The sequence below is a fragment of the Erythrolamprus reginae genome, chromosome 11 (assembly GCF_031021105.1).
Source record: "Erythrolamprus reginae isolate rEryReg1 chromosome 11, rEryReg1.hap1, whole genome shotgun sequence".
NCBI lineage: Eukaryota > Metazoa > Chordata > Lepidosauria > Squamata > Dipsadidae > Erythrolamprus > Erythrolamprus reginae.
In genome coordinates this window covers 26,380,209-26,407,560 of record NC_091960.1, presented here as the reverse complement: position 1 = coordinate 26,407,560, position 27,352 = coordinate 26,380,209, and positions in this window count along the sequence as shown.

The following is a 27,352-nucleotide window of genomic DNA, read 5'->3' as shown; positions in this document are numbered from 1 at the left end:
AGAAAGAGATAGCAAGAGAGGGAGAGAGAGAAAGAGAGAGGGAGAGGGGGAGAGAGAGAAAGAGAGAGGGAGAGGGGGGAGAGATAGCAAGAGAGGGAGAGAGAGAAAGAGAGAGGGAAAGGGGGGAGAGAGGGGGAGAGAAAGACAGAGAAAGAGAGAGGGAGAGGGGGGAGAGATAGCAAGAGAGGGAGAGAGAGAAAGAGAGAGGGAAAGGGGGAGAGAGGGGGAGAGAAAGAGAGAGAAAGAGAGAGGGAGAGAGAGAGAGAGGAGATAAAGGAAGAGGAGAGATAGAAAGGAAGAGAGAGAGAAAGAAAGAGGGATAGAAAGAGAGAGAGTGAGAGATGCTCAGTGAGCCTTTCTTTGAAGTTGCCTTTCTTTCTTTCTTTCTTTCTTTTTCTCTCTTTCTTTCTTTTTCTCTCTTGCTCTCTTGCTCTTTCATTCTTTTTTCTTTCTCTTGCTTTCTTTCTTTCTCTTTCTTTCTCTCCTTCCTTCCCTCCTTCCATTTCTTTCATACCCCCTCTCTATTTTTATTTCTCTTTCATTTTCTTTCTCTCTCTCTTTCTTGCTTTCTTTCTTGCTCTTTTTCTTTCTCTCTTTTACCTTCCCTTCCTCTATTTCTTCTTTTCTTTCTCCTTCGTACCTTCTTCCCTGCCTCCCTTCAGTCCTTCCTCTCTTACTCTCCCCTTTCATAAGTTTCCTTGCTTCCTTCCTCTGTTCCTGTCCCTTCCCTCTTTCCTTCCTTCCCACCCTCCGTCCATTCATTCACCCATTCCTCTCTTGATCGCCCCTTTTACCATTCCTCCCTCCCTCCTTCCTTCCTTCACAGCTCGCCCTCGCCTTTCTTCCCTTCCTTCCAGATGGGAGTGCCCCCTCAAGACACCCGCCTGACTGCTGGTACCCTGCTTTTTCTCTCCCCTCGTCCTTTCCAGCTCCTCGCGTTTGCTGGCTGGGGAATTCTGGGAGTTGAAGTCCAGATATCTTCAAGTTGCCAAGGTTGGGAAACACTGGCCTATGGGACCGCCTCGCTTGGCGTGAGGTGGGAAATGATCCCCGGGGGATGGAGTGGCTTGGCGACTTAAAATAGTTTTAAAATGGCGGGGGGGGCAGACACTTAGGCTGTATGGGGCCCCAAAATTCCTGATGGTGGCCCTGACTCCAGGTGTGGTCGGACTAGGGCGTAGTAGAGTGGTATTAAAACTTTCATGGTCTTGGAGTGTATTCCCATCTTGATGCAGCTTAGCATTGTGTTGGCTCTTTTAGCTGCTGCTGCACATTGTTGGCATTGTTAAACTCACCTACCATAAAATATGGTTTCCCTCTCTGGTTTCTGATGCATAGAAATAGTTGCATCCTGCACACAGGCGACACGCATGGCCAGGAGATGGCAAAACCTTCTGACTTCAGGTCCCATCATCTCGTCTAGTAGCTTGACCACAGCACATTCCCTTAGTGCACAAAAATCTTGTGAGATCTCACATGGATTCTCCCACATTCATGAAACGTGGTGAGATTTCTCCAGGAGGCTTCTGTATTTACTCATGAGTTGTGAAAGAGCATCTGCAAGGGAGGTTTGGACGTGTCTCTTAAGGATCTGAGGCTGTCGGATTTCTCAAGCAGTAAAAAACAAAATTACTCTGAGCAGCAGCCCTGTTTTTTCTCAGATTTGTATGATTTGTATGATTTATCCAGGAGAAAGTCAAAGGAACAACAGAAGAATTGTGACCTATATTTTACTTTCAGAGTTGTTGTGGTTAGCTCTGGCCCAGCTCCTGCCCCAAGGACTGTGGATGTGGGGGAGACATCCACATGCTGGAGGCCTGTTTTGCTCCCGGTGGAATCTGCTGATGAAGGCTCCTCTGACCAAAAAGACATGAGTGACAGGGAGGAGGAGAGTGTGGCAGACAGCCTCCTGCCGCACGAATCCCAGCGACCGATTAGGTCCCACAGAGTGGGCCTTCTCCGGGTTCCGGGGGAAGAGCCTTCTCTGTGGCGGCACCGGCCCTCTGGAACCAACTCCCCCCGGAGATTAGGATTGCCCCTGCTCTTCCTGCCTTCCGTAAACTCCTTAAAACCCACCTTTGCCGTCAGGCATGGGGGAACTGAAACATCTCCCCCTGGGCACGTTTAATTTATGCATGGTATGTCTGTGTGTGTGTCTGTTAGCATATGGGGTTTTTAATATTTAAACATTTTAAACTTGTCTGATTACCCATGATTTGTTTCTACATGTTGTGAGCCGCCCCGAGTCTTCGGAGAGGGGCGGCATACAAATCTAAGTAATAAAATAAATAAAAAATAAAAAAGCCGGCTGGGTGACCTTGGTCCAGTCACTTTCTGTCTCTCAGCCCCAGGGAGCCGATGATGGCAAAACACTTCTCAAATTTTGCCAAGAAAATTATAGGGACATATCCCGCAGTCTTCAAGAATTGGACATGATTAAACAGAAGACGTTAATAAGAAAACAATTAATGCTATAATCATGCATAGTTGCATACTATGTCCCAGCCATCCTTTAGTCCAGCACACCTCACATACACCACAACATTGGAAATCCCCAGGTCTGAACCGATCCAGATGCAAAGTGTAGATTTCCCACACAGCTCGGCCTTGCGGTTTGGCCCTTGTCGAAAGGTAAGACCTTGCCTGTCGTTTGATTTAAAATTAAATTCCATTCCACCCCCTCTCCTTTTTTTTTTTTAAGAATCCACTCAAATCAACAAGGTTTTTTGTGTACTTGATGCCTTCGGCTTTTCCCAGATTTTGGCTTGCATTAAAGAGTGGTAAAGGCAGACGGTCCAAAGTCAAGACTACAAAAGAATAAAGATGAATTGTATGGCGTGATTTCACCTGGGCCCAGAACCAAGAGCTGCAATGAGCAGCAAATTCTTCTCTCCTCTTTGAAAAATGACTCCATAGATATCTTTATATATATTCAAATTCAGCAAAAAAACATGTGACACATACAGATAGAATTGTCGGCTATCAATAAAATTAACTGCCTTGGAAATGGCCCTGGGTTGGGCCGAGAGGCAAATAAGGAGCTGTGATGTTCCTTCAATACACCAGGGTGATTTGACACAAAAATATGTAACCCTTCCCTGGTGCAGAACTGAAGGGATTGGATACTGTAACCTAGAGGATAATTCTCTGCCTTACAAGGCAAAGGTTGCAGGTTCAAGTCCCAGTGGGTATGGCTAGCTGATAAGGCCAAAATAAGGCCGAAATAGATCTATCCTAGTCTCCCTTAATTTTCAAATTCAGCAAAAAAAAACATGTGACATATATACATACATATACATATACATATTCCCTTTATTTTGTCCTTTTTTAAAAAAAATATTTTTATTCATTTTTAACAAGTTTAATATACACACAACATAAAACAGTGCATAGTGAAATGTGCCCACCACCCCGACACACACACATACCCCACCACCAATCAGGGGTGTTTCTTATATGATCCACTTTGATCCAAGAGCAATATATCTATTTACATATTATAGAGTGATTCCAATTTATTTCTTGTACCTTGGTCTCGGATTCTACTCATCATATATCATCTTACCTTGTCCCCCCATCCCATCAGTTGTCTCAATTCAGTTTCATTATCCAAGTTTATCCTTTTATCCATAATTTCAAATTGAATATGGTCCACCATGTACCTATACCAATTTTGCATTGTCCATTTTGTCGCATCCTTCCAACCCAAAACTATTACCGCCTGAGCGTTTCTATTGCTGCTTGTTTTATTTCTCTAAATGACATTCTATCCAAGTAGAAACCATATAGAAAGATGGAAAGATGGCTACAAATAAATGCAATATGCAAATATCTTAGCGAAAGGGAGAATTGAGGGAGGAGACAGGGTTAGAGAAAATAATAAGAGAAAAAAGTGAGGGTATAAAGGCACAAGCAACCAAAATATATAGGTTGCTAGTGCAGTCAGACGGGGACACAATTGAAGGACTGACAAAATGGCAAAATGAGATACAAGTAGAGGTACAAGAGATGGAAAATATAGAAGAAAATATAAGAAAAAGTAAAAATACAAGAATTAGGGAAATGAGAAGGAAAATATTACATAAGTGGTATTATACTCCTGTTCAACTCGCACACTTTCAGCAGAATGTCAGGTGTATTTGTTGGCACGGGTGTCAAGATAAAGGAGTGTTTATGCATATGTTTTGGGAATGCCCCATAGTGCAGGAATTTTTGCAAAAAGTGCAAGAGGACATAAATAGAATGCTAAACATACAATTGATAATCACTAAGGAAATGGCAGTACTAGTTAAAAGCAATGGGATGGGAGAACATAGATATCAACAGGAGGAAGGTCCAAAAAAAAAATCAAGGTGATGACCAAGATCTTATGGTCACATCTTGAATTTAGATTCCCTTGAAACATACCATTACTAACCATGTGGCACTTCAACATCAGTCACCCAATGACTCCAGAGTTGAGTGGGGACTAGAACCTGGGTCTCACCAATGCCAAGAGGCCCTGATGAAAGTTGTGCAGTTGACAGGGGGACCCTGTAATCTATAAAAGACTTTGGGGGTGTCCTTGGGCAAAATCGGAAAGCTATTAAGAGGAGAAGGAAGACACCATTGAAATAGTCAAGAAGCCATTACAGGTGGGTTTGACTTGTGACAATTGAGACCAGCATTTCCTTTGCTAATCAAGGGAGTGTTAAATAAGTTACACTTGATTTTACAACCTTTTTTTTTTGCCATGGTTGTTAAGCAATTCAGTGCAGCTGTTAAGCGGCTGAATTCTGATCAGTTGGGATGCTGCAACAGTCTGTAAGTGTCAGGAGCAATGTAAAAGTTATCAATCAACAATTACCTTTAGACAATCCAAAGATCAAATCAGGCATGGGAAAGAAAAAAGAACCAGGGTGGCGCAGCAGGTAGAGTGCGGTACTGCAGGTCACGGAAGCTGACTGTAGATCTGTAGGTCAGCGGTTCAAATCTCATCATTGGCTCAAGGTTGACTCAGCCTTTCATCCTTCTGAGGTGGGTAAAATAAGAACTCGGGTTGTGGGGGCAATAGGCTGGCTCTGTTAAAAAGTGCTATTGTTAACATGTTGTAAGCCGCCCTGAGTCTAAGGAGAAGGGCAGCATAAAAATCAATCAATCAATCAATCAATCAAATACATACATAAATACATAAATACATAAATACATAAATACATAAATACATAAATACATAAATACATAAATACAAATAAACTCAATGGAATGGAATAGAATAGAATAAAGAAGGGAAGAGAAGAAAAGAGAATGGGATGGGATGGGATGGAATGGAGGAGGGAGGGGAGGGGAGGGGAGGAGGAGTATTGGGGTCCTACCGGTGTGCTTGACGCCATTGCACCAGTAGCCAAAATGGAGCTGCATGCGCAGCTTTGGGAGACCAGTGGGTGAGCACGCGCACCCATGCAAGATTTGGCTTCTGTGTATGCGCATGAAGCCAAATCTTACATGAGGACACTCGCACATGTGAGATTTTGCTGATTTTCGGAATTCAGGACCATCCATGGATGGAAATAGAAGAAATCAAGACGATGCCTTTGGCTGCTCGATGGAAAGCCTCACCCATTTATCTGTGTCTAGTAACATATGGTGGGGCTTTGGTCACCCACTCATGGGTACCATCTTGTGTTTCTAAAGTCTTGTTCCAAATACTCCTGACCGGGTTGAACCTGGGTCTCTTCTTTCCCTATAATTAAGATTTAAAAAATAAACCTGGCATGACTAAACCAGATGTCACTTCCCCAGGCCAAAAAGTCTGCAATTTGCTTGAGTAAAGAAAGAAAGAAGAAGGAAGGAAGGAAGGAAGGAAGGAAGGAAGGAAGGAAGGAAGGAAGGAAGGCAAGGGAAGGCCAATCCGTATGAAATTCCATGGGTCGGAGCCATAAATATTTACTGGAATTAATAAGGGCAGTTTGACCTTCGCGGGAAAGAAGAGTGAGTTTTTTTTTCTAAGTAAACAGATTGTACTCAAAGAATGCAATTTTGAAATCTAATTTCAAATGGGAAGTCTTTCAGTTCGAGATATTTACACAGGCTTGTTTTCATGCAGAGTATCTTCAAAAATGTCATAAGTATAGAATGGCTGGCTTCACCCTTGGCCCTAAACTATGGTTTGATGAAAAGGGCCATAACTGAATGCATTCAGACATAAGAAACTAAGAAGAGCCATGCTGAATCAGGCCAAAGCCCATCAAGTCCAGCATTCTGGGTCACCCAGTGGCCCACCAATTGTCCTTGGGGATCTTGAGCAGAAAGAGAAGGCAAAACCCTCCCTTTCCCTTGACCCTGAACAAATGGTACCCAAGGGAATCCTGCCTATCTCAACCAACATAGAGGTGGCACTTAGACATCCTTCAATACACTTGGCATCCATGAATCTGTCTAATCCTGCCTTGAAGCTATCAAGACTGACAATGTTCTGTTTCCAGGCATAGGGCTACAAGATTAGCAGGAGCCCATGGGATGTTGTTCATTTATAAGATGCATGATTAGTCTAGGTTTTATACAGGGGTGGGCTTCAAAAATTTTAGCAAGGGGTTCTGTGCCCGGTTGCTGGGTGGGTGTGGCCATAGTGGGCGTGACCTAGTCCAGGGGTAGGCAAAGTTGGCTCTTCTATGACATGTGGACTTCAACTCCCAGAATTCTTGAGCTAGCATGGTTGGCTCAGGAATTCTGGGAGTTGAAGTCCACATGTCATAGAAGAGCCACTTTGGCTACCCTTGACCTAGTCTACCTCCTGCACCATGGTGGGGGGAGGGATTTTCACCCTCCCGGACTGCAGTTCCTACACTTACCTGCATCCAAAATGGGCTGTGTGGGGACTCCGGGGAGGGGAGGGGTAGGTGTGGCCAGCCAGGAATGGGATTTGCAGGTTATGTGAACTGCACAGAAACTTAACTAGACATTCTCCCAAATCCCTAAGAACCCCCAGCAACCCACCCCGGTTTTGTATCTTTCCTCTCTCTCTCTCTCTCTCTCTCTCTCTCTCTCTCTCTCTCTCTCTCTGTCTCTCTCTCTCTCTATCTATCTCTATCTATCTATCTATCTATCTATCATCTATCTATCTGTCTGTCTATCTATCATCTATCTATCTATCTATCATCTATCTATCTATCTATCATCTATCTATCTATCTATCTATCTATCATCTCTCTCTCTCTATCTATCTAATTTATCTATCTATATCTATCTATCTATCTAATCTATCTCTATCTATCTATCTATCTATCTATCTATCTATCTAGTTAGCTAGCTAGCTACCTAGCTACCTACCTACCTTATCTAATCTAATCTAATCTAATCTAATCTACATAACACCCAATTCCTGAAGGACTGTGAGCAGCTTACAACAGAAAGAAAGACATCTAAAACAATTTAATAACAATTAAAACTCCTTTAAAAAGACACATATCTTTTGGGGCCGGATCTAAGAGTTGTCATTTGGTCAACAGCCCCAGGCCTTTAGGCTTTAGGGCTTTCCAGAAGGCAAGTAGGGTGGGGACAGTACAGATCTCCAGAGACAGCTGATTCCAGAAAGTGGGTGCCATCACAGAGAAGGCCCTCTCTTGTGGCCATACCATCCAAAACTGCTTAGCTGATGGAAGCCGGAGAAGGCCAACCCTGTGGGCCCTTATCGGCTGCTGGGAGCTGTTCTGCCGGCATATCTCAACCGCCTGTAATTACAGGGTAATTAGTCCAGGAAGACACACACCACACGATAAAAGGAAACCCCAAAAGTTTTTATAAACAGAAAAACAGAAACAGCTCCCTTTTTAAATGTCAAAGGGATTTTCTGGTACACACAAGGCACAGGTTAAATGCAATCCAATTGCTCACCCAATAACTGGGAAATTGAGTCCAATTCTAAAGTCCAGAGAGTCCACACACAGAATCCTGAACAGCAAATATCATGATCTTGACAAAACAATGAATCAGATAAACTGCCATGAGGCTAAAACACCAGGCTGCACTTTTATCTGTAGCACTAATTACAGCAGCCCCACCCAACCACAGGTGGCCTCATTTTCTCTTGTAATAATCCTTCAGTTGTTGTCTCCTATTCATCACTCTATGCATGCATGGATGTGTCATTAATTTTTGTTCAGAATCCAGGGATGATACAGATGATTGATCTCCTCCTGGGCTGTCTGCCAAACTCCCCTCTTCCCTGTCACTCACGCTTCTTTGGTCAGAGGAGGTTTCGTCGGCAGATTATACTGGGAGCAAAACTGGCCTGCGGCATGTGGATGTCTCCCCCACCTCTACCTCCACATTCCTTTGGACAGGAGCTGGGCCAGAGCTAACCACGACAGGAGCTATGTGGCAGAAGGCAGTCCCGAAGATAGTCTAGCCATGTAGAGCTTTATAGGTGATAACTAACACCTTGAACTGCGTCTGCAGATTGACTGGAAGCCAGTGCAGCTCAGGGAGAGTTGGTATGATGTGGGTGTACCTGGGTGCACCCACATCAACTTGCGTGGCTCCATTCTGGACTAGATATAGTCTCCAAACGCTTTTCAAAGGTAGTCCCATGTAGAGCGTGTTGCAATAACGTAATTGTTTGGGAGAGGGGTTTATTTTATTTGGCATGTAATCTCCCCCAAATGCATTCTTTGTAATTATAATTTGTTTAAATTTTAAGTACTTTTAGTTTTTTGACACTAGTAGTTTTAGATACTGTTACTTCCTTGTAACTTAATATAATTGTATTTTAGATACTGTTACTTCCTTGTAACTTTAGACAGTATCATACTTAATATAATTGTATTTTTTCGTTGTCATTTAATAGAGGTTATATCCTGGACCTCACATATAGATGTTAGATTATTTTACATGTGGTTCCCTTTTGTGACCTTCTGAGAGATAAAGTGAATGGAGAAGCCAGGTTCACTTAACAAGCATGTTGCTAAAAATTAACTGCAGTGATTTACTTAACAAATGTCTTACTTAGCAATGGAAACTCTAGGCTTGTTATTTTATTTGGGTATTTGTGGTTCATGATGTATCTCTAAATCCTACCATTCTGGTTTGTAATGATTTATGTTTGGGGGGCTAACAGTTAATAAAATTCCATATATTCCAATTCAGTTGAATTGCTGTCATAGATAACAAACAGAATAAAAGTTAAGACTGTCTTAACTTTTATTTTGTTTGTATAAAAATAGTGTTATATCTATCTCGGGAGAATTTCTGCGCCATTCCTGACCGGTCCAGCCTGCCAGGCACCCACCCGCTCGTTGGACCTAGAAGGCAAGGTCCGGAGGGGGGGAGCTGTTTGACTTGGGAGCGCGTGTTTTCTTGACCCTTTTTCGCTCTTCCGCGAAAGCGGGTCCTTGCTCCATTCGGCCAGCCGAGCCACCCGGGCGGGCTTCCAAAAGCCAGCAGGAGTTTGGGGGGGCGGAGGGGGGACGGGAAGAGGTGGAGGACGGAGAGGGTGGGAAGGCTCCGAGCCCCCCCCCAACTCCACCCGCCCTCCATTCTCCTTGTTGCCCGCAAGAGGCGGGGAGCCCGAGATTGCGGCGCGTCCGGACTTCTCAGCGCAGAAGCCCGCTGCAAAGCCGGAGGAGTTCGCCGGCAGGTCCCGCCCGAGGAAGGTCCAGGATGGGAAGGTGGCAAGTCCCGGCGCATCTCTTGCTGGCCATCTGGGCAGGGATGCTGCAGCCGGGGGCGCCGCTGGCCAGGGGCTCCCCGGAGCAAAACAAGCATCGTCTGCAACACAGCTCCTGCACCTACACCTTCCTGCTGCCGGAGCTGGCGGGCTGCGAGGGGGCGTGCAGTCCTCCCGCCGCCGCCCCGTTCCAAGTGTCAAACTCGCTCCAGAGGGACGCACCGCCCTTGCCCAAAGCCCAGTGGCCCGTCCAGCGGCTGCAGCAGCTGGAGACCGTACTGGAGAACAACACCCAGTGGCTGCAGAAGGTGGGGGCTGAGGGCGAAGGACCGGGGCAAAAGCTGCGGGGGGGGGATTGAAGGGGTGTCACTGGGAAGAGGGGTGTGTGTGTGCGTGTGAGTTTTATGCATTCACTGTACCACTTATTATTATTATTATTATTATTATTATTATTATTATTATTGTCAATACAACACAGCAAACGAGATCACTATGCTGGATTTCGTATTTCATCACCAGTCGGACGCTTCCCAAGCACCTAAGGACTGCGTGATGTAGCGGCAAATTATCTATGCTGATCCCAGTAAAGCGGCCTTTTGCAATTGACAGATGGAGATTTTGTCAATTCCAATGGTTTTCAAATGTATGCTGAGATCCTTTGGCACTGCGCCCAGGGTGCCAAGGACCACTGGGGCCACTTTCATTGGCTTATGCCACAGTCATTGCAGCTCGATTTTTAGATCTTCATATTTCACTAATTTCTCTAGCTGCTTCTCCTCAATTCTGCTGTCCCCTGGGATTGCGATGTCGATGATCCATGCTTTCTTTTTCTCCACAATCAAGATGTCTGGTGTGTTATGCTTCAGAATTCGGTCAGTCTGAAGTCGGAAGTCCCACAGTAGTTTTGCTTGCTCATTTCCGACCACTTTTTCAGGCTTATGATCCCACCAGTTCTTTGCCACTGGTAGATGGTAGTTCTTGCACAAGTTCCAGTGGATCATCTGTGCTACAGTATCGTGTCTATGCTTGTAGTTAGTCTGTGCGGTGTTTTTGCAGCAGCTGAGTATGTGATCGATTGTTTCACCTGTTTCTTTACAGAATCTGCACTTTGGATCGTCTGTTGATTTTTCAATTCTGGCTTTGACAGCATTCGTTCTAATGGCCTGTTCTTGTGCAGCCAGGATTAATCTTTCTGTCTCCTTTTTGAGTGTTCCACTTGTAAGCCATGACCATTGCCTTCAATCTTCTCCAAGAACTGGCCATGCAATGCTTTGTTCCACCAGCTGTCCATACGACGTTGAGTTACAGTTGTGGTTATTGTTGTTGTTGTTGTTGTTGTTGTTGTTGTTGTTGTTGTTGTTGTAAGGAACCTTGCAGGTCATCTAGTCCAACCCCCTGCTGCTGCAGGAGACCCTACATCACACTTGTCCATAAGCAGTCCAGTCTTTTCTTGAAAGTCTCAAGTGTTGGGGCGTGTGGCAAGCTGTTCCACTGGTTGATCGCTCTCACTGTCAGAAAGTTCCTCCTTATTTCCAGGTTGAAATTCCTCCTTATTTCCAGCCACTCGGTCGGCTTGGCTTTAGGGTGTGGGGTGGAGGAGTAAAAAGGATGGTGTCAACTCAGAACAGTCCATGCTCTGGTGCGATGTTACAACCAGGATTTAAAGTTAACTGGTGTGTGTGAATGCAGGAACAATTTTCAATGGTTGGGGTGTAAGGTAAAACTAAAGTAAGGTCTTTCTTTGATGGAGGTCCCAGGACTGTGCTGTGCCGGTCTGGTTGCAATAGTGGCCCAGGAAAGACACGGAGAGAGAGACAGACACAAACACACAAACACACACACACACAGGCCATAGGGCCTTCATCTGCACTGCACTGAAGCCTTGCGAGAAAAGCAACAGGCTGTGAAAAGGGCCTTTGGTGGCTGGCACATGGCTTGGCAGGTTTAACAGCAGCTTGGTTGTGGTTTAATGTATTCTTGAGTCCCAGCATAAATCGTTTGATTGAACGGATTGTGAGGATTTATGACTTGGGATGTTGGGCAGACCGGCGGCAAATGAGTCAATAAACCAACATGGGAAATCAAGATGAAGACTTTCTTCTTTCTTTCTTTCTTTCTTTCTTTCTTTCTTTCTTTCTTTCTTTCTTTCTTTCTTTCTTTCTTTTTCTTTCTTTCTTTTTTCTTTCTTTCTTTCTTTCCTATCTACCTACCTATCTATCTACCTACCTACCTATCTATCTATCTATGCTGGCTGGGGAATTCTGAGAGTTGAAGACCTCCAAGGTCCTTTCCAACTCTCTTATTCTATTATCTCAACTTTATAAGTAACTCAAGGCAGCTCTCTTCCAACAACAACCCTCTTTTGAGGTGAGTTAGGCTTAGGAGAGAGTGTCCAGCCAAAGTCACCCAACCAGTTGAAATGCCTAAAGCAAGATTAAAGCTCAGTGTCCTGGTGATTGGCCCCCAAAGTTGCCCAGCCAGATTCCTGCCTAAGGCAGAACTAGAACTCACAGTCTCTGGGTTTCTAGCCTGGTGCCTTAAACTTTTAGACCAGATTGATGATCTCTAGTGACGTGGTTAAATGGATGAGTTCATGCAGTGTACTAAACTAAAATCAAGCAAATCACATTTTGGTTTGACAGCAAAAACAGCACTCCTTACTATGACTGATGATGTTACCTAGTTTGGTAATGAAACGTCTGAAAGAAAATAAGCAAGTTCAGAGATCACCAAGAAACCCTCATTTCAACCCCAAGCTCCAAATATTCTCCTTTTTGGTACATTTAGTTTTATTACATTGGGTGACTCTAACCAAACTTCTGATCCTTAAACCTTTATTGCGGTTCTTCTTCTTATTGTTGTTATTAATACTCTGTGTCAATAGGTCTGGTGGCTTTAATTTTAATCCGTGTGAGCTGAAGTACTACAAGGCCTGGCTTCCTCATCCTAAAGCAAGGATGGCATATATATGAATAGGTGGGACAGGGGGAGGGGAGAATTCATTGGGAGGAGTGGTCATCCCAGATGAGTGGGTGAGATTTTCAAAAAAGTGGTCAAGACTGGGATCTTTCTTTCTTTCTTTCCCTATCGCTTGGAAAGGAATTTTCTTGGCTATTCAAAAACTTTCTACTGCAAGTTTGATAACTGAATAGCAGAAAACTCAGACTGCAGTATTAAAATAGCAGGAAAATTACTTTTTGACAGAGATTACTCATGCCTGGCATTAAATGGATATGATTACCATATTTTTCGGAGTATAAGATGCACCTGAGTAGAAGATGGACCTTAGTTTTGCTGGAGGAAATTAAGGGGGGGGATCTACCTACCAGGTGTTTACCTGGCTAGTGTCCTTAGTCTTCAGCACATCATTTATCCCCTGGTTAGGGCTGAAAAAACCTTTTTCGGAGGGAATAGCAATGAAAACAAGCCTGCAAAGATTTAAGGCTGGGAAAAAATCCTTAGGAGTAGCAATGAAAAAATCCTGCAAGCCAGGAAGATTGTTAACACCTTGTTAGGGCTAAAAAAACCTTTTTCGGAGGTGGGTTCATATTACATTTGAACAAATCATGTTATAGCCTTGGGGGATGTAGGGGGGGCTACTGCCCAGATCTCGGGTGGAACGCAGCGGGGTAGCGGAAATGGAGCTCCATGCCAGAGCACCCAATTTCCACTGAAAGATGTTGACAGAAAATGCATAAGCCAGGCCCACAGTGTGGTAGTCAACATTTTGGTAGCCGTTAACTGGGGGCATGTGTGCAGCCAGCATCACAAAGCTCTCGGTCTGTATAAATTTGATGGCCAAGATTTTTTTGACCCTTCAAATTTAGGGTGTGACAAAGAGATGCAGGAGAGTTGTAGCATCATTTAGAATTGTGTTCAACCAAGAGCCTCTGGATCTAGTATGTATGTTGTTGGCTAACAACTTAGGCCCTGTAAGATTTTGGTCCTCAACTTATGATCAAAATAGGTACAGATAGTCCTCAACTTACAAACAGTTCACTTAATGCCCGTTTGAAGTTACAATGCCACTGAAAAAAATGACTTCTGACTAAAATAAAAAACTATGATATTCCGGGGGTGGAGATTTGACGTCACGTAGCGTTCGGAGTTCGAGTTCGGCATTGGGTTCGCCCATCACTAGTGACAACTGATTCATATTTATGATGGTTGCAGTGTCCCTGGGGGGGAAACACAGTGGGGGTAGTAAGTTTATTGAATACTTAATAGTGTTTTTATTGTCCTTCCTTCTCTAGTATCTTAGCATGATCCTTAATTGCTTTTAAAATAGGAAATAATTAAATAGTATGTTCTTCCCCATATAAACGCTTTAATCATTTTAATCATTCCCCAAAACTGAGTTTTTATAGCAATTAAAGAAAATTGAGCTACTTGCCTAATCTGTTCTCATACTGAACCTTGTGGGTTCAGTCCAAAATCTTAAAATGTTACTGTGCTCCTCAACAAATACAGTAATGTTGTCTTTCATTTGTCCTATTCATCAAATAATGTGACTTAATCAACTGAAAAAGAATCCAAGCACCTATTTGAAAACTTATCTAGGTTGGTAAACCATTCCCTCTCAGTCACATGACCTTTAATCCACACCCAGTCACATGATTGTCAAGCCACTCCCACCTGGTCACGTGGCTAGCAAGCCATGCCTACCTGGTCAAATGACCATCAAGCCGCACCCACAAAATAAGCCACACAGTAAAAATTCTGGCAGCAGGCCAAAGTCTCCAAATGAAACGATGGCTTCAGCCTGACAACCGGTCCGAATCAGCAGGAATCCACCTCTGCTTTAAACCCAAAGAGATCTTCAGATTGCAGCCCTGGAGAATCCCATGGCTGTACAGACACCCGACAACTCTTTCCTCTCCGTCTCCAGCCATTGGCAGAAGTTAAGACCATTTGCGGAGCTTCATAGGCTGGCGATAGGCCCAGTGATGCTTCTGCCTAAATGCTTGAAAAATATCTGAATGGTGGAGCAGAAACCAGGCAATTTCCTGCCAAGGACTCGCTGAACCTCTCTCCATGTTCCAGCAGGCCAGTTATTGAAATAGAATTCTGGGTCTTCAAATAACAAGCCGGACAGTTATCAGCACACCAGCACACATACTGTCAGGAAAGGCGAGAGCAGGAGGAGGAAAAGAGGGTGATATTTTTAGGGCTGCATTTGTATCTACTGTTCGTGTTCCAGGCTACGGATTTTGACAATGTTCTAACCATTTTAATGGCTGGCATAATATTCCTTTTTAAAATGTGTGCGTGCCATGTTTAAAGCTTGTCTTAAGATTACTGAAGAGTCCGGAGGCAGCACGGTTAACTGACAGTTCCTTTATTTCAACTCTTTAATGAAAGTGACTTCAGCTGGAACGCGTCTGGGTTTTACAGAGAAAGACGCTCCTTATATACATTTCAGGCTCCCGCCAAAACTGAACTGTCAGCGCCTTAGCCAATCAGGCGCGACTACTATTTTTAACTATTTTAACCAGAGACAGCTTTTTACATAAAGGCAGCTATTTACATAGGGATTCAACACCCCTCCCTCCTTAGTCAGAAAAAAAAGTTATTCAGCAAGCCATGTGACAAAGTCCTCCAATCTGCTTGGTCTGCATACAGTCCTTTCGGACCTGCGCAGATCATTTGAGTCCTCGCATTCAGCAGAAGAGGAGGTTGGTTCGCTAGCACCTCCACTGATTGTCCAGGGCTGAGGCTGCGCTCCGGCCCCCAGTCTTGAGTCGGCAGGCACAACACCGACTTCCGATGAGGAAGATGGCTCGGCGTCGCTGGAGGGAGACTAGCGAGGGGGAAGAATCCGTGTTAGAGTTTTGTTCAGACGAAGCCTCTTGGCACCTTCGTAAGTGGTCGATGTGCCTTTTCCACATTCGGCCATCGTCCAAACGTACAATATAAGCCTTTGGCGCTGTCTGTTGCACAATTGTTCCCTTTAACCAGTTCAAACCCCCATCAAAATTCTTAGCAAAAATACTTTGTCCCAAATACAAGTGTCTTTCAGGATTTACAGACATATAAGCATGTGTACAATACATAGGATGCAGTCTATCCAGTGAGGATCTAAGTTTTCTCCCCATCAGAATTTCAGCAGGACTTTTGTGGGTGGTAGAGTTAGGGGTGATATGTTGTGCCAACAAAAATTGGTCAAGGTGTTGTTGCACTTCCCCAGGACCTGACCTGGGCAAGGCCTCCTTTGCCACACGAACATACCTCTCTGCCAACCCGTTAGCCCATGGGGAGTAAGGCGAGATGAGGGCATGCCTGACCCCCAACTGATCTAAGAACAATTCAAATTGCCTGGCTGTCAATTGGGGCCCATTGTCTGACACTAATATGTCAGGACAGCCATGGGTGGCAAACAGATGGCGCAAAGCCTTAATAGTAGCATTCGTAGTTATGTTATTCATTACAGTAATCTCGACCCACTTAGAATATGCATCCACAACTATCAAGAAGTATTGGGACCCAACTGGGCCTGCAAAATCGATATGGATTCTGGACCATGGCCCTGTAGGTTGCTCCCAATCCACTGGCGTGGTCTTGAGGGGATTTGGCCTTGACTCTTGGCATGGGTCACACTTGGATACCCACTTTTCAATGTCTGCATCCAGACCAGGCCACCATAAGTGCCCCCTAGCTAAACTTTTCATCCTCACGATAGCCCCACATGTAACAGAGTTAAGACTTTGGTTCTCAGACTTACAGGAATGATGACCCTGTCTTCCCACAAAAGACACCCTTTTACATATGACAGTTCAAGTCTCTTACTTTTGAAATCAGTCAAGTCTTCTCCCAGGGATTCGTTATGCCAACCCCTTAATACACAATTAATCACTTTTTGTAAAACTGGGTCTCGCTGAGTGTGTTCAGCTACCTCTTTTGCGGTTGTTAGTGGGTTGTCTTCAAGTTCTAGAATTAACACATCTGCAGATGGGGCTGGGTCCTCTACTGTTTCTGCTATGGGGCACCTACTTAACCCATCTGCGTGATTGATTGCTGTCCCTCCTCTATGCTTAAGATCATAATTGTAACCTGAAAGGAATATAGCCCATCTAATTAGTCGTGGTGACATAAAAGGAGGTGTGGGTTTGTTAGGGGCTAGAAGGCCTAGCAAAGGTTTGTGGTCAGTTATTAGTTCAAATTTTCTGCCAAATATATAATTGTGGAATTTTTTTACTGCAGCCACCAAGGCTAAGGCCTCTTTATCTAATTGGCTGTAGTCCCTCTCGGTGCTGGACAATGTTCTAGAAAAGAATGCAATTGGGGCTTCTGTGTCATTAGGCAAGACATGTGCCAGGACACCCCCGACCCCATATGGGGACGCATCGCACGTAAGCCGTACGGGTAGCAAAGTGCTATACTGTATTACTACACTTTTAGAAGTCAATAAGTTTTTTATTTGTGAGAAAGCTTCACACTCAGTTTTCCCCCATGTCCAAGGAGTTCCTTTCTGTAGCAGCCGGTGTATAGGCTCTGCTGCTGTTGCTTTCTGCTTTAAAAAAACAGAATAGAAATTTAGAAGGCCTAAAAATGCCTGTAATTCTGTCTTATTTTGAGGCTCTGGGGCTTCTTTTATGGCTTTAATTTTCTCAGGAGTTGGATGGATACCTTCCCCATTGATCCTATAACCTAAGAATTCTATACTGCTGGTTCCCCAAATGCACTTGTCTGGTTTAATTCTGAGACCTTTATTTTGCAGTCTAGCTAACACTTCTCTTATTCTTTGGTTTAACTGGGATTGGTTTTCCCCTGAAATTAAAATGTCATCAAAGTAGGGGATGGTGCCTTTTATTCCAGCTAATAATCTTTCCATAAGGCTTTGAAAAATTCCAGGGGCTACGCTTACCCCAAATTGTAACCGTGTGCATTTAAATGCACCTCTATGGGTGACTATATTCTGCGCCAAGGCGGTAGGCCCATCGACAGGCAGCTGTTGATAAGCTTGTGCCAAATCGATCTTGGCAAATACTTTCCCTTCCCCCAGGGAGTGAAGCAGTTGTTGCACAACTGGTATAGGTTACGGATGGTGTTGTAAGGCCTTGTTAAGCGTAGACTTGTAATCAGCGCAAACTCGTAGCGAGCCATCAGGCGTCATAGGAGTAACGATAGGCGTCTCCCAAGGGGCTTGGTCCACAGGGACCAAAATGCCCTGACCTATAAGCTTGTCCAGTTGGAGATCTAGTTTAGGAAGAAGTGGCAGGGGCACTCTCCGAGGTTTGAGCCATACAGGGGGAATTTTAGGGTCGAGAGAAAAAGAGATTGGTGGGCCCTTGTAAGACCCCAAAGTGGGGCTAAATACCTCAGGGAATTCTTCTAAGAAGTTTGGAACACCCATATTTTTGACATTGCAAATACCAGAGATTTCAATACCCAAGGGGACCATCCATTCTAAACCCAAAAGGGAGTGCTTAGCTCCTGAGACCACAATTAGAGGGAGATTACAATTTAAATTTTTGAACAAAATTGGTACATCAACTTTCCCCAATACAGGAATAATACCCCCTTGAAAATCCTTAATAATTAATGCAGTAGGATTAAGAGCAGTTTTAGTGAGATTAGGCATATACATTTTGAGTTTTTCCCAAGGCATAATAGTATATTTAGAACCAGTGTCTAGTTCCATCTGGCACGGTTGTTTGTTAAGGAGCAGAGAAATAACAATCTTGCCCCCGTTGGTTGTAACCGTGCTATTGATTGAAAGGGCTAAGTTACCTCTTGCGTAGTCGTGGTTGAAGTTGGAGTAGTTCTTTCGGCCGAAAAATCGAGAACTTCTGTTGTCGCGCACCTGGCCTTGTTGGTTCAGGGAACGAGGGAAGCGTTGTGTGGAGAAAGATTCTTCTGGCATGGGGGCTCTGCAGGCCTCGGCGATGTGTCCCTGGCGGTTGCAGCGGCGGAAAATTGCTTCACGGAACGGGCACCGTTGGCGTGGATGGTTTCCCCCGCAGCCGGAGCAAGGGACAACAGGGCGAGGTGTCCTCAGTGGTCTCGATGGGTCATGTTGGAGCAGGAAACAGTTGTCTTCGGAGGTGGCAGCTTGACCGAGGTCGCCTGGAGACTCGGCGCGGGAAGTTTGAGAGTCGATTTGAGCGACGACTTCCTGCTAGTCATTCTTCTTTAGTTCTTTGGCAGCGGCTTCGGCGACTTCTGCTGTCTGGGCCAGTTTGATGACAGTTTGCAGAGAGGGCTCATCTTCTGTGAAGAGCTTATTTCTGACGGTCGCGTTTTTCATGCCGAAAATGAGGGCATCTATCAGGCGAGCTTCTGGGTTGTCAAATTTACATTTTGACAGCACCGTTCGAAGACGTGTGGTCCCACAGAGTGGGCCTTCTCCGGGTCCCGTCAACTAAACAATGTTGGTTGGCGGGCCCCAGGGGAAGAGCCTTCTCTGTGGCGGCCCCGACTCTCTGGAACCAACTCCCCCCGGAGATTAGAACTGCCCCTACTCTCCCTGCCTTCCGTAAAGTTCTTAAAACCCACCTTTGTCGTCAGGCATGGGGGAACTGAAACATCTCCCCCGGGCACGTACAATTTATGTATGGTATGTTTGTGTGTGTGCTTGTTAGTATATCGGGGTTCTTTTTAAAACTTTTTTAAATATTTAAATTTATTTGACTCTATTTGGATTTGTATGATTTGTTTATGCCTGTTGTGAGCCGCCCCGAGTTCACGGAGAGGGGTGGCATACAAATCTAAATAATAAATAATAATAAATAAATACTGGTTGATTGACTCGTGGTCGAGTTGGCCCATTCGCGAGAATTGATGCCGGAAAACGATGGCTGTTTTCGTGGGCTTGAAATGGGCGGCGAGCTTGGTTTTCAAGGCGTCCCAAGCGACGGAGTTTGCCGGCAGCGGATCTGTCAAAGTCTGGGCGAGATCGTACATCTCCGAGCCGCAGTAGTTCAAGAAGATCGCTCTCTTTCGGTCGTTGTCGGTGTCTCTCATTCCGGCAGCTTCGAGGAAGATCTCGAATTTTGAGATGTAGCCGTCCCAGGTGGACTTCTCCGGGTCGAAGAATTCAGGAGCTCTTCCGACAGGCAGGTTGTCCATGGTGGAGAGCGCGGGTTCATTCGTCCGTCGTCGCCGGAGACCAGGGTACTTTTGACGGTTCCTTTATTCAGTTCAGAGAAAGTGACTTCAGCTCAGCGAAAGTGACTTCAGCTTGAACGCTTCTAACTTTAACAGTGAAAGGCGCTCCTTATATACTTTTTCAGTCGCCCGCCAAAACTGAACTGTCAGCGCCTTAGCCAATCAGGCGCGACTGCTATTTTTAACCATTTTCCTCAGATACAGGCTTTACATAGGACTTAACACCCTCATCATCTCGAGGCTCGACTACTGTAACGCTCTCTACATGGGGCTACCTTTGAAAAATGTTTGGAAACTTCAGATCGTGCAGAATGCAGCTGCGAGACCAGTCATGGGCTTTTCCAAAAATGCCCATGTAACACCAACACTCCGCAGTCTGCATTGGTTGCCAATCAGTTTCCGATCACAATTCAAAGTGTTGCTTATTACCTATAAAGCCCTTCATGGCACCGGACCAGGGTATCTATGAGACCGCCTTCTGCCGCACGAATCCCAGCGACCAGTTAGGTCCCACAGAGTGGGCCTTCTCCGGGTCCCGTCAACAAAGCAATGTCATTTGGCGGGGCCCAGGGGAAGAGCCTTCTCTGTGGCGGCCCCAGCCCTCTGGAACCAACTCCCCCTAGAGATTAGAATTGCCCCCACCCTCCTTGCCTTTCGTAAACTCCTTAAAACCCACCTCTGTCGTCAAGCGTGGGGGAACTAAGACATCTCCCCCTGCCTATGTAGTTCTAGTGCATGATATGACTGTATGTATGTTTGTTATATTGGTGTTTCTTGCTTTTAGATTTTTAATGTGTAATTGTTATCTTAGATTTTTTTAATTATTAGATTTGTCAATATATATTGTTTTTGTTGCTGTTGTGAGCTGCCCCGAGTCTGTGGAGAGGGGCGGCATACAAATCTAATAAATCAAATCAAATCAAATCAAAACAAAAAAGTAATCTGTGAACTCAAATGGGCTAACTTACAGAATGTATCCAAAATCTGGGATTTGTGAATCCTGTGGAGTTGAAACTGGGCAAACTTTTTAAAATGTCATATACATTATCATAAAGCAAGCTATGACATTATTACAGAATATCATAAATGATTTCCTCTGGTTAACTTGGGCAATCCCTGATAGTTGACTGCATTATATAGTTCAACTTTTAAGGCAGATATATCTCTGAGTTTCTCCTTGAATTTGGAGCTCCTTCATTATTGTGAAGGCATTGAGAAATCTGGTAAGCAAATATCTCTGAAATGTTGACTCGTCACTTGTCTCGCCTCACTTTGAGTCTGTAAAATTCTAAGGAAGTCTTTGGCGCTTTCTGAGCTTAGTTGTTTTGTTGTGGATATTTCATTGCCAGAATAACAGAGTTTATTTATTTATTTTATTTATTATTTAGATTTGTATGCCACTCCTCTCCACAGACTCGGGGCGGCTCACAGCAAAGTGAAAAACAATTTTCAACAAATCTAAATTACTATTTAAAAATATTTTTAAAAACCCATTTTCTAAACAAACGTACATACAGACATACCATTCATAAATTGTAAATGCCCGGGGGAGATGTCTCAGTTCCCCCATGCCTGACGACAAAGGTGGGTCTTAAGGAGCTTACGAAAGGCAAGGAGAGTAGGGGCAGTTCTAATCTCCGGGGAGAGTTGGTTCCAGAGGGCCGGGGCCGCCACAGAGAAGGCTCTTCCTCTGGGGCCCGCCAACCGACATTGTTCAGTTGACGGGACCCGGAGAAGGCACCTAGGGGATCTTCTGATCCAACTCGCTCAGATAGAAAACCTTATACCATTTCAGACAAAGGAAATGAAATGAAATGCAAAAGATGAGAGAATAGAAGGGGAAATTATCAAATTTGCAGATGACAATAAGCCAGCAGGAATAACAAATAATACAGAAGACAAGATCAGGGTCTAAAAAGATCTTGACAGACCGAAAAAATAAGCCCTATCCAGCAACATGAAATTTAATATGGAGAAAAGCAAGGGTTTTACATTTAGGCAGGAAAACCCAAAGGTACAAGTGCAGATTAGGTGAAACCAGCCCGAACCCATAACGACCCACTGTTGACATCATGATGACATCACAGAACCAATTCAGTTGGTGCTGGTCCATGAGTACCACCATCTTTTTTAACCCTGCTGTTCTGTTCGAAAAAACTCCCTAATGTTATGTTCCCGGGTCTATTTGACCCGGACTGCAAATTGATCATTTTAGGTACTTATATTTGGTCTTTTTGAAAGCTTTTTTCACCTGGAAACAAGTTTGAACATTTCTGCACACAATGGAATGAAAATTGAACTGAAAAAATTAATCCTTATTGGTTTATTTTGCACATAAATGTGCCTCCCCCCCCATTTTTGTGAATTTGTTTTAGGTTTATTGATAATTTTGCCTGCAAAATGCATTCTATTTTAGTAAAGTTGGTGTGGGATTGGTAGCTTGAACATTTCTGAACATAATGATATGAAAATTGAATTGAACAAAATGATCCTTATTGGTTTATTTTGCTCATAAATGGGCCCCCATGCTTATACTCAAATAGGCTTATACTCGAGTAGGCTTATACTCGAGTATAAGACAATATGGTTTATATTAAAAAATAAACCAATAAGAATCATTTTTTTTTCAGTTCATTTCTATTTTTCTTATGTTTAGGATTGTTCAATTTAGTATATCAAAACTTTTGGGGGAATATTCCTTAGAGATTTGTAGCCTAAAAATATATATAAATTGACAAAATATTCAGAAAGCATGGGGGGAGGGGTTTTTGATCAAAATAAAAATATAAGCCTCACTTTTTTCAGTTCAATTTTCATATCATTATGTTCATAAATGTTCAAACTAGTTTTCCAGTGGAAAAAGTTTTCAAAAAGACCAAATTCAAGTACCTAAAAAAAATCATTTTGGTCCGGGTCTATATGACCCGAAACAGAGTCAACGTGATTTTTTTTTTTGCCCAGAAATTTTTTTTCCACCCACAAATATTTTTATGATGATCAGGCATGTTAAAATGAGTAAATGAATGCCTAAGATATTAAAAATATTTCAGATTTGAAGCCTGCGTAAATATAAAGTGAAAATATTTGCAAGCAGCCAAGGGGGGGGGAGGACTTATTTATGATTGTAAACAACCAATAAGAAACATTTATTTCAGTTCATTTATATTTTTCTTATATTTAGAAATGTTCAAACTACCAATCCCACACCAACTTTAGTAAAATTGAACACATTTTGCAAGCAAAACTATCCATAAATTGAAAAATATTTCACAAAAACAGGGGGGGGCATGCATTCTATCAGCAAAATAAACCAATAAGAATTACTTTTTTCATTTCAATTTTCATATCATTGTGTGCAGAAATGTTCAGACTACTTTCCAAGTGAAAAAAGTATTCAAATTGACCAAACATAAGCACTTCAAATGAAGAGTTTTTGGTCCGGGTCAGGGTGACCCGGGAACATAACAAGTGTGACTTTTTTGTTTTCAGCAAGAAAGAAACCCCCCACCCCCCCAAAAAAAAATTATCATAGAGAGAACCCCTGAAATGATGAAAAGTCGTGAAATTTCAAGTTTCAGATATGCAGGGAAAACTTTTTACAGGGACTCAAACTTGGCTTCGGGTCACATACAACCCGAACAGAACAGCAGGGTTTTAAATGACTGAATTTTGAAAGTTGAAGTCCACACACCTTCAAATTGGCAAGGTTGAGAAACCCTTTTGAGAGAGTTTAATTCTCTTCAAAATTAAGACTTGATCCACAAAGCCTAAATCTGTGGCTTTACTTGGGCAGAATTAAATGGATTTTAAATATGGTTTCCCACTTGGGACAGGTTATCAAGAAAACTAGTTTTTAACATCCGTAGCTTGCTACCAAGTTACCTCCCAAGTAGTCTTGTGGTCTGGATATTAGGGGAAAATATATCAAATTATTTACTCCAAGCATCAACAAACCTCCTATTTAATCAAAGCCCAAATAAGGTGGGTAAAATGGGTTTTGTAAAATAATAATAATAACGACACATGAATTAAATGTTAATTTAATGTTTTATTTCATGACTATGGAGATTCTCCCAACCAGATCATGGTTATTCCTAAGGTGCTTTTTCTAGGCAACTGGACTTTCTTGTTATTTTCCTTTGAAAATGTTTTGCTTCTTCAGTTTTCTGAAGAATTGAAGATGGATGAGAAACACAAATGTTTTTTTTTTAAAGAAACCAAAACCTCCGGTCGTGTTTTAGAAAAAGCCTTTTCAGGATATTTTTATTTAAACTGAATTTGAATAAAAGAGTCATTGTTAGGTTGGGGGGGAAAAAAAGAGAGTCAAAATAATGTTAACTCAACAATTTTTCCATTATACTTTTATTGAATAGTAATCCCTGGAGGGGACACACACACACATACACCAAGAATTAAGTGAAGAATACAGAAGGTTGTAAGAAGGAACAGAAAAAAGAAAGGCAAAGAATTGAAAGCTGTTCCTAATTTCCAAAATAACATGAGGGTTGACAAAATTCATTTTCCCATGAACATAATAAATAAAAACTCTCCAGATGTGACAAAATAGGCGTTGATTGCTTACCTGAACGCCTCTTCTCGTACGGTGAGCGGGTACAGCAGTCACATGGGTTGCTCATGTCCAATTCGGTGGAACTGAGCCTAGTGTTAAAAAAGCTTGCCGGATCCGCCCCTTCCCCAGAATTCGCGAATCCATAGACTAGGCTCAGCTGTGAAGCTCTGTAGTGTTCAACTCTTATTGTTAGAGGAAGAAAGGTTATAGGAAGATAAAGAAGACACATACAAGGGCGGGAAGTGACTGCTGTACCCGCTCACCGTACGAGAAGAGGCGTTCAGGTAAGCAATCAACGCCTATTCTCCGTACTGAAGGAGCGGGTCCAGCAGTCACATGGGACATACCCAATAGATGGTCCCTAGGGTGGGATTAAATTGCTATCGTGTGAGATAACGGATTGGAGTACCCTTCTGCCGAAGGCAGCGTCCGCTGAAGCGTAAGAATCAATCTTGTAGTGCCTGATGAAGGAATTTGGCGAGGCCCAAGTGGCTGCTTTGCAGACCTCCTCCAACGGGGCTTGAGTCGCCCAAGCAGCCGAGGTGGCTGCGCTCCTGGTGGAATGCGCTGTGATGTTCCTTGGAACTGAGAGGGAGGCCGACTCATAGGCCTTAGATATAGTCCCTCTGATCCAACGGCCTATTACTGTTGAAGACACTTTGGCACCCATGACTCTGGGGTGATAGGCTATAAAAAGTGCTTCCGACCTCCGAAAGGGTCCTGTGCGTTGGATATAGATTCTCAGCGCTCTAATGAGATCCAGGGTGTGCCATCTAATTGCCAAGGGATGGTCTCGTTGGAGGCAGAAAGAAGGTAGGACAATATCCTGAGTTCTGTGGAACATGGAACTGACCTTGGGTAAGAAGGTGGGGTCCAGTCGCAAGACTACCTTGTCCTGATGAAATTGACAAAGGTCCTGCCTGATTGAAAGGGCAGCCAGCTCCGAAATGCGTCGGGCAGAGGTAATAGCCACCAGGAATGCTACCTTAAAGGATAGGTACCTGAGGGACGCCGATTTTAGGGGTTCGTATGGTGCCTGCGTGAGGGAATGGAGAACCCGTGGCAAATCCCAGGATGGATACCTGTGGACCCTGGAAGGTCTGAGGTTGGCTATGCCCTTGAGGAATTCCTGAACTTCTGGGAAGGATCGGAGAGGCTGTCTGCGGGGGCCCCCTAGGACAGATGAAATGGCTGCCAGGTGACGCCGGAGGGTGCTGGTGGAGAGACCTTTATGGAACCCTTGCATAAGGAAGGAAATGATTCTGTGAATGGGAATGCACAGGGGAGAGAGGCCTTCCTGTAGACACCACTGGTGAAACTTGGACCATGTGTGGTCGTATATTCGATTGGTCGAACCCCTTCTGGCCTTTAAAATGACCTCCACTGTATCGGGGTCGTGACCACGCAGTTCTAAATCTCTCCTGATAACAGCCAGGCGGTGAGGTGGAACCACTCCGGGTCTGGATGGAATGAGGCCCCCTGCCGCAGCATATCCCGCGAAACGGGGAGTCGCCAAGGGTCCTGGACGGACAACTGTTGGAGATCCGCGAACCAGGGCCGGCGGGGCCAATGAGGGGCGATTAAGATTACTCGGGCCCTCTCGGTGAGGACCTTGTGAATCACGTCCGGGAGAATTGGAATTGGAGGAAATGCGTAGAGTAGGCCTGGAGGCCATGGGCTCCGGAGGGCATTGATTGCTTCCGCTCCCGGGGATGGAAATCTGGAAAAAAAGCGAGGGAGTTGGGCGTTCGCATTGGTCGCGAAGAGATCCAGAACTGGAAGGCCGAATCTGAGGCTGATTTGATGGAACAGATCTTGATGGAGATTCCACTCTCCTGGGTCTATCGTTGCTCGAGATAGCCAATCCGCCTGGACGTTGAGGCTCCCCGAGATGTGGTCGGCTAGGAGCGACCGAAGATGTTTTTCCGCCCAAAGGCCTAACTTGAGGGCCTCCCTCATGAGGGCCTTGGATCTCGTGCCCCCCTGTCTGCAGATATGGCTTTTCGTGGCAATGTTGTCGGTGAGAATAAGAACGTGCCGGTTGGGAATGCGAGGAGAGAAATGCTTCAGAGCCAGTGAAACGGCTCTTAACTCTAGCCAATTGATTGGCTTGGAAGCTTCCTCCGGGGACCACGTGCCCTGGGCTATCATCCCCTGGGCGTGGGCGCCCCATCCCGATAGACTGGCATCTGTGGTTATGATAAATTGATCCGGGCACCTGAACGGGGATCCTTTGTCCATGGCCGGAGACTTCCACCACTTGAATTATCTGCGAACAACTGGTGGGATGACAATGCGACGATTTGAGTTGCTGTGCCCCGATCTCTGAAAGGGTAATAGAAGCCACTGAAGTTCCCTAGCATGAAGGCGAGCCCAGGGAATGATGCCTATGCATGACACCATCTTCCCCAAAAGGGAAGACAGGGTTACTATGGATACTGAAGGTTTTGATAAAATACAAGAAATTAACTCCCCTATGCTGAGTTTTCTCTCGGGAGAGAGAAAAACCTGGGAAGATTCTGAATTAATAATGGATCCCAGGTGTAATATGGATGTGGAAGGTTGGAGATGGCTTTTATCAAAGTTGATGGAAAATCCATGGTCCTGAAGGACTGACATGGTGATAGAAAGGTCTGTTTTCACTTTCTCTAGGGAGTTCCCATGAATCAAAATATCATCAAGATAAGATAAAATGTGGATGGGAGACGCCCGGATATAGGCCGCCAGGGACCCCAAGAGCTTTGTAAAGACCCGAGGGGCCGAGGAAAGGCCAAATGGCATCGCCCTATACTGGAAATGCCTGCCTTGAAAGGAGAAACGTAAAAATTTTCTGTGGCATTTGGCTATAGGAATGTGGAGGTAGGCCTCAGTGAGGTCTAAAGAGACCATGAAATCTCCCGTGTGGATAGCGGCCAAAATAGATGATAAGGAGTGCATCTTAAACTTCCTATATTTGATGAACAGGTTCAGCTTCTTTAAATCCAAAATAGCTCTCCAACCTCCAGAGGATTTTGGAACCATAAATAGGATGGAAT